At 28.6% G+C, this 12,902-nt stretch overlaps 1 protein-coding gene and 1 long non-coding RNA gene across 3 annotated transcripts in view; both read left to right on the plus strand.

Annotated features, from left to right (window-relative positions):
• The window catches only part of LOC130667141 (cysteine-rich motor neuron 1 protein-like), a 386,893-nt gene that overhangs the window by 215,216 nt on the left and 158,775 nt on the right, over positions 1 to 12,902 (plus strand). The gene's annotated exons all lie outside the window — the stretch shown is intronic.
• Positions 1 to 12,902, plus strand: part of LOC130667147 (uncharacterized) — a 42,570-nt gene that overhangs the window by 1,901 nt on the left and 27,767 nt on the right. The window lies entirely within an intron of this gene.

Here is a 12,902-nt window from a genome sequence, read left to right on the forward strand (position 1 = left end):
TGTGACAACTTATCGAATTTCGATAATCAGCTTTAATTTACATGCCTATATATGTGTCTAGACTGATGCAATTACTTATTTTACCACTCATTAAATTTTGCGATTTAATTAGTTCTTCTATTTTTTAATGGTAAATTCATGAAACTGCTTGGATTAATATTATTCCTGTGTAACACTTATAAAATCCTAACTCCTCAATTCAAGTTGGTATGTTTAATTTTGTTTCATTAACAGTGTATAATTAATATGATATTGCAATCATAACAAGAATAATATTAATTATGATAATAATGTTCTGGTAACTATAATGTAGCTATTTCACATATAACAATAACTATATTTGATGCTATGTTTTTTAACTTCCCGCTAAGAAAATCAACGATTTTCGAAAAATTGGGAAGTTATTGTTTTCACCCCGATTAGCGAAAATCGAAATTACATCAGATGTCGACGTTTTGAGGTCCTAGGAAGCTATTCTGACTATTTTTAGAATGATGTCCAAGTGTCTGTATGTATGTATGTGTGTATGTATACGTGTGACCGGTCTATAACTTTTCAACTAATGAACTGATTTGGATGGTTAAGGCGGCAATCGAATGAGCTTGTTGGCCATCAACTTTTCTAAAAATTTCAGATCATTTGATCAAGTAGACTCGAAAATATTGGCGAATTACGGAAAAATATTTTTTTTTTTTTTAGTTTTTTATTGATTTCTCAAATACGACTCGAACGATCGACTTCAAAATCTAATCAGCTCTAGAACTCAATAAAACACGTCGATTGCTGCCTCAACCATCAAAATCGATCAATTCGTTCGCGAGATATCGTGGGAGAAAGATATGCTAAAAACGGTATTTTACGAAAACAATGGGATACAAAAGTATTTTCGAGCTCGAAGAGCTCGAAAACAGCGGGAAGTTTTGGGGCTGGCCCGCAGGGTTAACCGATAGACGATTTTTTTATCATACATTATCAAGATTTTCTGGTATGTTCGTTCATTATTAGATAAATGTCCATAAGTATTCTTAACAAATACTACATTTTAATTAATAACAATTCAACCCTGTACAATTTTTTACCAAACAATTAGCTTATCATTCAACATTTTGTTCGATTTTTCAGTTAGCTTCAATTTTTGGCATTTAACTTAGAATTTTGACCATTTTTTTTTGTTCTATAGCCTTGAGAATTTTGGAGAATGTCAAAAAAAAATTTTATTTTGTCATTAATTTGTATTTGAAAGTTGGGAATAATCAAATAATGAAAAATCTACGTCCATTTCTGCTGCCAAATGGCCTTTTTTACCAGGTTTTTATTACTTCGCTTTTATGTATGTTTGTTCGGGTAGAATTTCGTAATTGTTTTTAAACTATCTTCCCGATAAGTTAGGCTTGAAATTTGGGACATAGCTCAGAATTAGATGACAATGCAAGAAAATTAAAAAAAAACCAAAAAATAAGAGCAGGAGAAGGAGTACAAGAGGTAAAGAAATATGAAAATAACAAAAACAAATGAATAAAAATAGAATATAAACCTCATATTCATTTGTTCATCTGTTTTGTACAAATTTTCATCATCATTTTAAAACTTACTTCTGGATGAGTTATATTTTTGAATATATCTCACAACTGGGTGACAGATAAAGAGACTCTAGCTTTGATTTATTTAAATATTTTTAAGTATAAATCTTTTTAGAAATGAGTTTGGCTTTTTTTTGGTAGGTAGATATAGCGATTTCCTATTTCAGACATGATTAAGTTGAAAGAAACTAAAATAAACCTAAAATTCGTCACGTGTCTCTGTTATTATCTTATCCAGGTGTTTAAATTCGATTTCAAAATTTTACACACACAATACTAAAAAGCAGAAAATAATTATTGAAAGATGAAAAAATTTTTTAATATTCCACGTTTTTAAAACGGACTAAAAAGTATAAAATAATTTCTTTGAGCCTTATGAAGATTTAAAACCACATAGAAATTCCGAACTTCTGACGGATACACTGCAAATCCAAGTGTTTCACTTAATGTGTTAAAATAAAACACGTTAGTGTTTTCTGCAACTTAAGCGCTTAGAAGTAAAACGGTATAAACGTTTAAACAATCGCATAAATCATTACAAGTGTTTTAAAGGTTCGCGTAACACACTTAAGTGTTTAATCCGAAAACGTTTTATCCGTTTAAAGAAAAAAACACTTCTATGTGTTTTATTATAAAGCGCTTACTGTTACATTAAACGTTTAAAAAAACATCGAGTGTTTTAAATTAAAACAGATATTCCGGATTTAAACACTTTTTCAGAAAAAACGTTTAATCTAAAAAACATGTATATTATAAAACGCTTAAATTTCTTAAACAGTTTAAAAAAATTCTATCAATTTTGTCAATCGACAAATGATACAAATAACAATTTCAAAATATAAAAGTGTAATAATTTTCAAATATATTTATGCATTACGATATAGATGTATCAAAACGTATTTTTTTGTATTCAAAATAAAATTTTACAATTGATTGAACTCGGTTCATATCATCTAATGAATTCTAAACGATCATAATTTATTATTGAAATAAATGTTAGATTTTTAATTTTAAACGACGATAGAGATATTCTTGAACTAATACATTTTTTATATCTTCAAAGTTAAGTTTCTGTGTATCAGCGTATTTTCTCTGATGACATTCTTTCTGTAATTAATAAGGAATAATATTTTAAAATAAACATATGATGAATCGAAAAAAATAGCCTGGGAAAATATGCTTAGATATGATCATGTCTGTTCATTAGGGTGGGCCAAAAAAAGTGATTATTTTTTTTCTTTAGTTACAGTAAAAATATTGTTTGAGATGATGAAAAAAATGAAAAAAACTTCTATTAAAATTTGAGCTCTTAATATTAATATTAAGAGGTGCCTATTTACAATTCTCCATTTCCTATTTTAATAACATGGGAAAAAATTTTTTTGTTTTTTTATTTTTCTAGCTCGGCATTCGCACGTCATATGAATAAGTCCATTGCATGTTGTTGTAGAGAATTTAACGCTCTACAAAAAAGGTCTTTTATCGTTTTTTGATAAATCCATCCATTCGAAAATTATCGGAGCTGGAAGTCAAATCTATAATAAATTTTCAGATCTTTTTACTTTTCCAGCAAAACTATCAGACTTATCAAAAAATGTTATAGGATCTTTTTTATGGACAATTTTATTTCCTACAAATTAGTTTAAATAAAGTTTATTCGAATTCCGCATTGTTTTCTAGTTATTTTCATTTCAATCTTAGGCCATACGTTACTAAATGTACTATCATATATGTTAATGTATGATCCGCATCTTTACAATGCGCGCGCACAGGGTTTACACGAAAACAAAATGTTGAAGTTGCTACATACACAACACGTGTTTTAAAAGTGCGAATTGTATAGGTGCTTAATAATTTTATTCAGTATACTGAATCACTATAGTGATTTAAATTGAACATTTTGATAAATATTATTTACTACTTATTTGTAAATATTAGTGAAGAAAATTGTGCTTATATACTTTTTTAAGTGTTCCAATATAATTGAGGTTAACTATCCGTATGTATTATTTATTGATATAAATTATTATATTATTATGTAATCTAATTTCTACTAAATATTATTAAATTATTAATTTAAAATATTTATTATTGATTATTCAATATTTAAAAAATAAATATAAAAACTATTAAAATATATTCAAATGTACGTAGGATATAACCTGTAAAAAACGTAACGTTGTACAATTAAAAAAAAAAAAATAAATAAATGAATATTAAAAAAATAAATCAATAAATTTAACACAAAATTTGTGATAAAAATTACAATCGAATATTGAATTAAAATAATAAATATTTAAAATTAATAATCTAATAATATTTTGTATAAAGTACATATATAATATATATTGATTATTCTCTAAATTTAATATTTTTTATAAATAATTAAATATTAAATAATATTGAAAATGAAATATTTAATTAAATTATTAATTTTTAATATTAATTTCTCTACAATAAAATTTGCTCATCAACCTAAGATTCTGTTATTGTAGATTTTATGACTACCCGATGAAAAAAGATTTTGTCTAATCATATATAATTATATATAATTATATATGACCCCATACATAATTAGATCTGATCATACCTGGCTGTTATAAGCCCATATATAAGTCTATATATGATCAGATCTGATTATATATAAGTCTATATATAATTAGATCTGATCAGATCTGATTATATATAAGTCTATGTATAATTAGATATGATCATACCTGGCTGTTATGACCCCATATATAATCATACATAAGTCTATATATGATCAGATCTATTTATATATAAGTCCATATATAGTTAGATCTGATCATACCTGGCTATTATGACCCCATATATAATCATGTACGTCTATATATGATCAGGTCTGATCATATATGAGTCTATATATAATTAGATATAATCATACCTGGCTATTGTAACTCCATATATAACCATATATGAGTCTATATATGATCAGATCTGATCATCTATAAGTCTATATATAATTAGATATAATCATACCTAGCTGTTATAACCCCATATATGATCATATATAAGTCTATACATGATTAGATCTGATCAGACATGATTGATACAAACCCATATATAATTAGATATAGGCCTATATATAATTAGATCTGATCAGACGTGACTGATATCTGATATAAACCTATATGTAGTTATATATGTCTATGTATGATTAAATCTGATCAGATTTCATTGATACGAAACCTATAAATATTAAATGAAACGATTCGAAACGATTTGCAATGTTAAATGCTTATAAGAAGGGCAATTCAAAAGTTTTCAAAGTATTCAAAAGCATTAAAAAGTATTTAAAATTTTTTTTTTCTAATCGTTTCAATCGTTTCTTTTAATAAGGGTATATATATATTAAATAATATGACAATTTTTTAATATCAATGTTATTAAATCTTTATTCTGTCAACTATCAATCAAACTTAAATCCCCAATACTTAAGAAATGTTCAAAGGTTTCGGCGGCAATTTAAAAGTATAAAGTATCAATTTGATTATTTGAGTTAAGTAATGCCATAAACGTTTCTTAGTTGTAAGTGTATAACCGACTAGAGGATCAGACTACAAACCATCAATAACCAAAGTTAAGCAGCATCGGCGTGGGACATTAATTGGATGGGTGACCTCGTAGTAAAATAATTGTCGATGGTTAATAATTTTTTTTTTTTTTTATTTAATTTTAACCGACATTGATATTGATGAAGACAATAAATCCTAATTAAACTACTTAATTAATAATTTACAGATATTCTAAATGAGATTCTAAAAATGATTCTATATTCGTTCATGCATGATTATATATAATCATATATGATCATGTATAAACAGATCAAGTTATGTATGATCAGACCTGGCCAATTTTTGGATCTGATCATATATAGACAATTATGCATGATCATATATGATTAGACAAAATCTTTTTTTATCGGGTATTAATGGTACTATTCAATTTCTATTCCAGTTCTTAAGATGGATAAAACAAATGCGGAAATTTGTAAGGACTGTCACAATTGGAAGATGCTATGGCAGTAATATGGACATAATTTAAAAATGACATTCGAACAATATTATAAAATTTATGTTACACTTAATGGAAGAAAATAAATATTTATTTATTTAATGTTTCGAATTTTAAATAATTTTTTTTAAATGTGTTGACGATCTTTTTCTAGTTCTTTTATTATTTTATTGTAATTAATTATTTGTATTATACTGTATATTTTCAGATTCTGAATGATTTTTATAACTCAATAAATAACCAGTTATTTTAAAGTTACTTTTATGGTTTCTAATTTTTTTCAAGTGTAAACACTTTTTAGAGCTTTTTTTTGGACAAAAATACGAATATATTTTTAATTTATACTAAATTCCATTTCTACTTTTATGCTGAATGTGTGATGCAATAATTATCTGAATCTTTCGATAATAAGAATATCATTCCAGGATATGACAACAATCAATAACGACTTTTATTCAAAGGCAACTATTATTTTTAATATTAGAAATATTATTATAAAAATTTCATTGATTGTACTTCAATGGAAAAATTATTATTTTTATTTCAAAAATATTTATATTATTAATTAATGACACAAAACACTTAAAGTGTGTATTGATGCCTAAACACTTTAAGTGCCTTATTATCTAAAACACTTTATGTGTGTTAAAATTAAACGCTTAAAGTGTTTTAAAACAAAACACTTGGATTTGCAGTGTAGCAAAGAAAAGTCTCGTTAAACTTATTATATTAATATGATAAATTTTACAAAAAGTCTTATAACTACTCATCTAACTTAATAAACATTTATAAGGATGATATAAAATAAATAAAAATACATCTAATTTTCCATAAAATTAAAATCCATGCGGTTTACAATTATTAAATACAATGATACATCAAATAGTTTTTTATTTTATTAAAACAAAAACAAATATAATGTATTCTTATTCGTAAGTGTGTAATTTATTATCAAACATAAAAATAATTATGGAAACAAATCTCATAAGCATAATAATATTAAAATCAATAAAAATAAAGATTTTCACAATCACACAACCCCATAAAACTCAACTGAATAATAAATACTCGCTAAATAAAATAGATGCTTCTTGAATGAATTCCCGCGGAGTACTGATCAGAGAAATAACCCAATAAATTCGAACATTCAGAACGAAAGATTATTTTTTTTAAACACCGTTGTAAAAATTACTCAAAGACAAACAAAAATTATTGTGAAGAAATTATAAATAGCTGTATTTCAATGAAATTTTATTAAATGGGTGTAAAGACTGTTATTAATTTTTTAAACTTTAATGATTTTCTAGAAGTGTTGTTCCTCAACTGAGTAAATATCAGTTTAAATTTCACAAATTTTATTATGCTGGCACGAGAAATTTTGCATTACTGATAAAGTAGAATTTCTACTGATCATATAATGAAACTTATCAACTGATCAATCTAACACTTTTAAAATTTTAAGAATTTTTATTATGCTATAGCTTTAGAATTTTCAATTGAATCAATGTTCAAGAATTTATACCCAGTAAATAATAACAAAAATTGAAGTAAATATAAGTATCATGACAAAATCTGTAAATTTCGTTATTCTGTTGTGGCAATTATTATTTTTAGTTCTTATTAATTTTTGTGTGATCAAAAATTGTAAAATTTATATAATATAAAACAAAAAAACCATTCGTTGGTAGAAAAAATTTTACACAGGAGTTTAAAATGTAACAAATTTATTTCGGAATTAATACTGTTTCTAATGAATATTTTCATGTTGAATATTATTTTTTGATTCAAAATTGTAAAAAATTTACAAATCCATAATTAAAAAATCTGTCTATTGGTTGACCCTGCGGGCCATCCTCAAAACTTCCCGCTGTTTTCTAGGTCCTTGAGCTCGAAAACATTGTTGTGAATACATTTTCGAGCTCTTCGAGCTCTTGAAGAGCTCACCCAAGTGAATGTCTAGCTGACACATTACCAATCCCTCGTAATGGTACAGCTGCCTCATTTAGCGGTATATCCAGCTTCTTAATTAGCGAATGCGTCACAAAGGATAACTCCGATCCTTGATCAATCAGTACACGGGCAGTACATGTACTTCCTGTTAGCAAATTCAACTTAACAATCGCGGTAGCGAGTAATATAATGAGCGAATGAGCTGAAAGCAAACTAGGTTAGCGAATTCAAAACAAAAGTTACCAAAATTGGAGCTATTTGTTACCTTGTGTCGATACAGTAGGTTCCTGAACCGATTTAGCGGCAACCTCCTCATCAATGTGAGAACCGTTAAGCGAATCAGGAATGGATCTGAGTCGTTGATCGGTACTCCCAAAGCAGCGATAGCGTCCAGCGACTTCTTGTTAGCGAGTAACAGAGTATCCAGTTCAGCAGCGGAGCGACTAGCTAGCGGTTGCCTGTACAGCAAATCATCGACGTGCATGTCGAGTAAACTGCGTGGGTTAGTGTAGCGAGTATTCAACAATGCCCAAGCAGATTGGAAAGCGTCATCAGTAACTTGTATATTAGCGATTAACGAAGCGGCCTCACCTTTAACCTGGGTTTTCAAGTAGTGCATTTTTTGTGAGCCAGTTAGCGAATCTTCATGTATCACTAGCGATGTAAACAGGTCCTTGAACGAGTCCCATTCGTCATAATTGCCTTGGAACGTGGGTAATTTGATTTGCGGCAAATTGGTTTTATGCGCGCCTCCAAAATATGCAGTTTGAGCATGATTGACTGCATGGGCATCATGAGCAGGTTCTGGAGCGGGTTTCGCAGCGCTGAGTCTCACCAGGAGCTCAGTGTACACTTGACTAGCGGTACCAAAAGCGTTACCTGTATGGTATTCATTTTCGACGATCTCTGGGATATCATCAAAAATTCTCTCATGAGTTGTGTTGAAGCGAGTCCACAAATCATTCAAGAAAGCAAGTTCAGCGTCATAGCGGGTGTACCTTGGGTAGCGAGAATGGCGTTGGTCAAGCGGTTGGACATATTACGCATCGTATCGATGCAGTTCATTTGTAGAGCGACTTGAGCTTCGGCGGCCATCTTGTTTCAACGTTGCACACAAAATGGACGCGACAAGTGAAACCGACGCTAAGTTTTCGATCGGAAAAAACTAAATGTCTTTTTTACACCGGTGTGTAAATTTGATCACCACGGGCAGCACTCTAGCAGTGCTCAGCAATGCCCACGGCACTTAGCGATTTTCACTGCACAAAAAACTGACCACGCACTTTTTCTCACAAAATTTTAAGGTTTTTTTTTTTTTAATAATAATTTTTAATTGTTTAAACACGCCAAATCCGGCTCGAAGGACCAAAATGTAGAGTGAGCGAATGAAACAGAATGGATCTGGTTTAGGCGTGAGGTTTTAAACAATTAAAAACTACACCAGAATTAATAAAAAAAAAATTCTAGATTTATTTACACTTTTTACAGATAATTATTATTAGAAATAATTATTGATAGCGAATTCAAACACAAGATATACGCGAGAGCGAATGCAACTATAATGAAAAGAAATCACGTATAAAAATTTCGACACGTGGTCGATAGCGGTTACGTTCACAGAAAATTAATTCACTAATTAATTACCCACGAATGACAAATTATTTATACCCAATAAATAGCAGCCTAAATTCACTGACTAAATATTGAATATAAATTAGCACAAGATTTAGTATTAGACCACAAGAAAAAGTTTTATATTTGCAAAGCGGTTTTAGAAACACGAGGAAAACGGTACTAGAGCACGTTGTAGAATAACATGATGAAACGATGGCGTCTTCCTTCGTTCCCGCTTGGAGAAGATGATGACAGCATGGCTGTCCCAGCGAATTTTCCCATTGGCTTAAAAGCGCGCCAACAGGAAACAGTTAGTAGCTGATTTTTCTTATTGGCAGCCGAGCACGCAGTCTTGAGACGAATTTTCTGATTGGCCGGCTAGTATAATACGAATTATCTTATTGGCCGGCTAGTAGCGGGTTCTCATGCAGTTTTTACACGGCCATGAGCAATAAATTACAAGTGTCGGGCCCATATAGCGAATGACCCGGCACTATTCTGACCTTGAAGTCAGTAGCGAGTTTGGCAACTCCCGGAATAGCGAAAATGTACGAAAGATTTGAATTTAATCAAGCTCGTGACTGAACACATAGCATAACATATTTTATATTTGTTGGTTATTAAAAATCAAAGACTTCAAAAATCATTATGCTTCTCTATAATTTTTTTGCGTAACTATTACTTTCTACCCTTGCGACCTTCAACCCACTCTGGAAACACTCTGGAATCATAGTCAGAATGTAAACATTCTAAATCCAGTATGTTTCCAGAGTGGTTTTGTGCCCTTTTTCCAGAGTGAAACCAAAGTGGTTTCAGAATTGATCCAGAGTAGATCAAAGTGTTTTCAGAATGGACCCACAGTGAGTCCAGAATGGAATCAAAGTGTTTTCAAAATGGGCTCAAAATGAGTACAGGATGAAATCAGAGTGTTTTCAAAATGGGCCCAGAGTCGATAAAATTTAAATACTAAGGAATAAAAAAATTGGATACTTTCTAAACACATAAATCAATAATAATCTACAGAAAAACAATTTTAACCCCAATTTTTTTATTAACTATGCTTTTGTTAATTAGTTAATTTTTACTTGTCGAAAGTTTACATAAGAACCCTGATTATTTCCAAACTAAAAATCCTGAATTTTTTTTACTTCTTAAAGCTATTCTTGAAAGGGTTTAGAAAAGATCGCTGGTGAAAAAATAAAAAAATTTCGATTTTATTAACAATCTAAGCCATTGAAAAATAAAAAACGTAAATAAAGCAATCAAGAAAATTTATTTTTTTGATTATTTTGTTTTTTTATTGCTGAAAGCTACATAACAATAATTTGAAAAAAATTTTTACTTGCATTGCTTAAATAATTGTCATAAACAAATAAATTGCTAGTTAGATTTAATAAAATTTTTTCTTGGGAAAAAAACGCTTAATAAAAATAAGGAATTTTAAAAAAAAAATCGTTTCTTAAAAAAAATTTTTTTTGCTAAACAGCGCATTAGCTGATTAACAATTTTTTTTTTACTCAATATTGATATTAAGGAACCATTATTTTTTTTAAATTATCATTTATCATGTTCTGTTATATTAGAAAAAAATTTTTTTCATTCATTTATTATTTGTTTATTAAACAAACAATTTGTTATAAACAAATAAATTTCCACGCAATATTTTTTTCAAATACTAAAAATAACCATGCGTTTTTTTTGTAGAAAACCTTTTTTTTTATCTTTTTCATAATTTTTTAAATTATTGTACACTTGGACTGGTCACTACCTTTCTGTTCTTCTCCATTGTTATTAAAATAACTTATTGAAGACACAACTACAACACTTCAAGTCTTTTTTATTATCCATTAATCATTAAACAAATCGAGCTTGTAACCGAAGCTCTAACTCAATTGCTTAAGGAATTATGAATAACAGTAATTTTTATAATACTTTTTAATAAATACAAAAAAATTATTAATTAGCAAATTCACTTTTTAGCAATAAAAAACATTTTTTAAGAAACAATTGGTTTTTTAAAAATTGTTATTTTCATTAAGTATTTTTATCCCAAAAAAAAATTTTTGCTTTGACCCGGGTTTTAATGTGAAAGACTTAAGAGAAAAATATGCTGGGAGAAGATATATGTGAAGGAGGAGAAAGTCACTGGTGCTAAGCAGCAGTGGAAGTAGTTCAGTGTTCGCCGCTAAATCGCGCCCAACTTATGATTGTCCTGTTCCTGGTTAGATAGGTGTTTCAGAGTTTCTATATTCTATATTTAAAGATAATTCTGGCACGGGAACTTCTCTGTTATTTGACAGAGTGACAAGTACCTGTTTGGATGGTCATATAGTAGATGCTATATTACATTGTGACAAGAATGTCAAATATTTTTGTTTTCTTGAAACAATTGTTTTTACAATCCAGAAACATAAAATACGTTTCAGGTAATGAAAAAAATTGATTTTTGTATTCAATAAATGCTCTTGAATATTCTTAAAATAATATATTTCGGTAAATTTTTTTTTTTTTTCAGTATTCATTCACTCTGAATACCCTCTGGTTGAAGTATGTATTGACTCTGATCCCACTCTGGAAACATTCTGGAAACACTTTGGTATCAGTTTGTGTTCAATGTGAATGCATAACCGTGTCAGTATGCATCCACTCTGGATACTTTCTGGAAACACTTTGGATTTACTCCGTATCCGCTCTGGAAATACTCTGGGTTCACTCTCAGAAAAGGGCACAAAACCATTCTGGAAATACTCTGAAGTCCGTATGGTTGCACCGTGTTACCAGAATATTTCCAGAGTGTATCCAGAATGTTTTTAATGCCGCAAGGGTACTAATTTTTCATAAAAATTATCATAATTTATGATTTTCTGAACAGATCTAGTAGAAATCGAAAATCAGACAATATTTTTTCGTTTATATTGAGCTTCATTTCTCTCCGTGTACATCTGCTAGCTAGTAATGCTGAGCTAGTGACTGGCTCTAAACTCATCTTCATGAGACAGGATTAACTCGAGGTGCAACCCTGATTAAGAAAAATGATTTACTCCATGCTAAGTGGATATCTATAAATTAGTCGATTTAAATTATTTTAAATCATTTCAAATTATTTTGAATCATTTCAAATAATTTTTCTTACTCAGGGAATACAATTGTTAGTTAAACTAATAATTATCTGTTGCATGCGCCTCACGGTATTTGTTATAAATCTTACAAGTATTTTCATACACGTAGTTCCACGAGTCATAGACCAGATAATATTTTTTATTTGATTAGTTTAGTTGTATCAAGTGATCTTAGAAAAATATACTAGAAAAGAATTTGTTTTACATTTTTTAAATAAATTTCAAATCTTATTTAAGTAATTTTAAATTTTTAATAAAATCATACACGGAGAGAAATGAAGCTCAATATAAACGAAAAAATACTGTCTGATTTTCGATTTCTACTAGATCTGTTTAGAAAATCATAAATTATAATAATTTTTATGAAAAATTTGTAGAAAGTAATAGGTACGCAAAAAAAATTATAGAGTAGCATAATAATTTTTGAAGTCTTTGATTTTTAATAACCAACAAATATAAAATATGTTATGCTATGAAAGTAATATCAAAATAAATCTTGAAATGTTATAAATTGAGAGTTAAGTTTTGATAACCGTTTTCTATTAATCGAAATGTAAATAAAAATTATTATGTGTTATATATTATAGTTTTTTAATTATGGATT

The sequence above is a fragment of the Microplitis mediator genome, chromosome 4, assembly GCF_029852145.1.
Source record: "Microplitis mediator isolate UGA2020A chromosome 4, iyMicMedi2.1, whole genome shotgun sequence".
Lineage (NCBI taxonomy): Eukaryota > Metazoa > Arthropoda > Insecta > Hymenoptera > Braconidae > Microplitis > Microplitis mediator.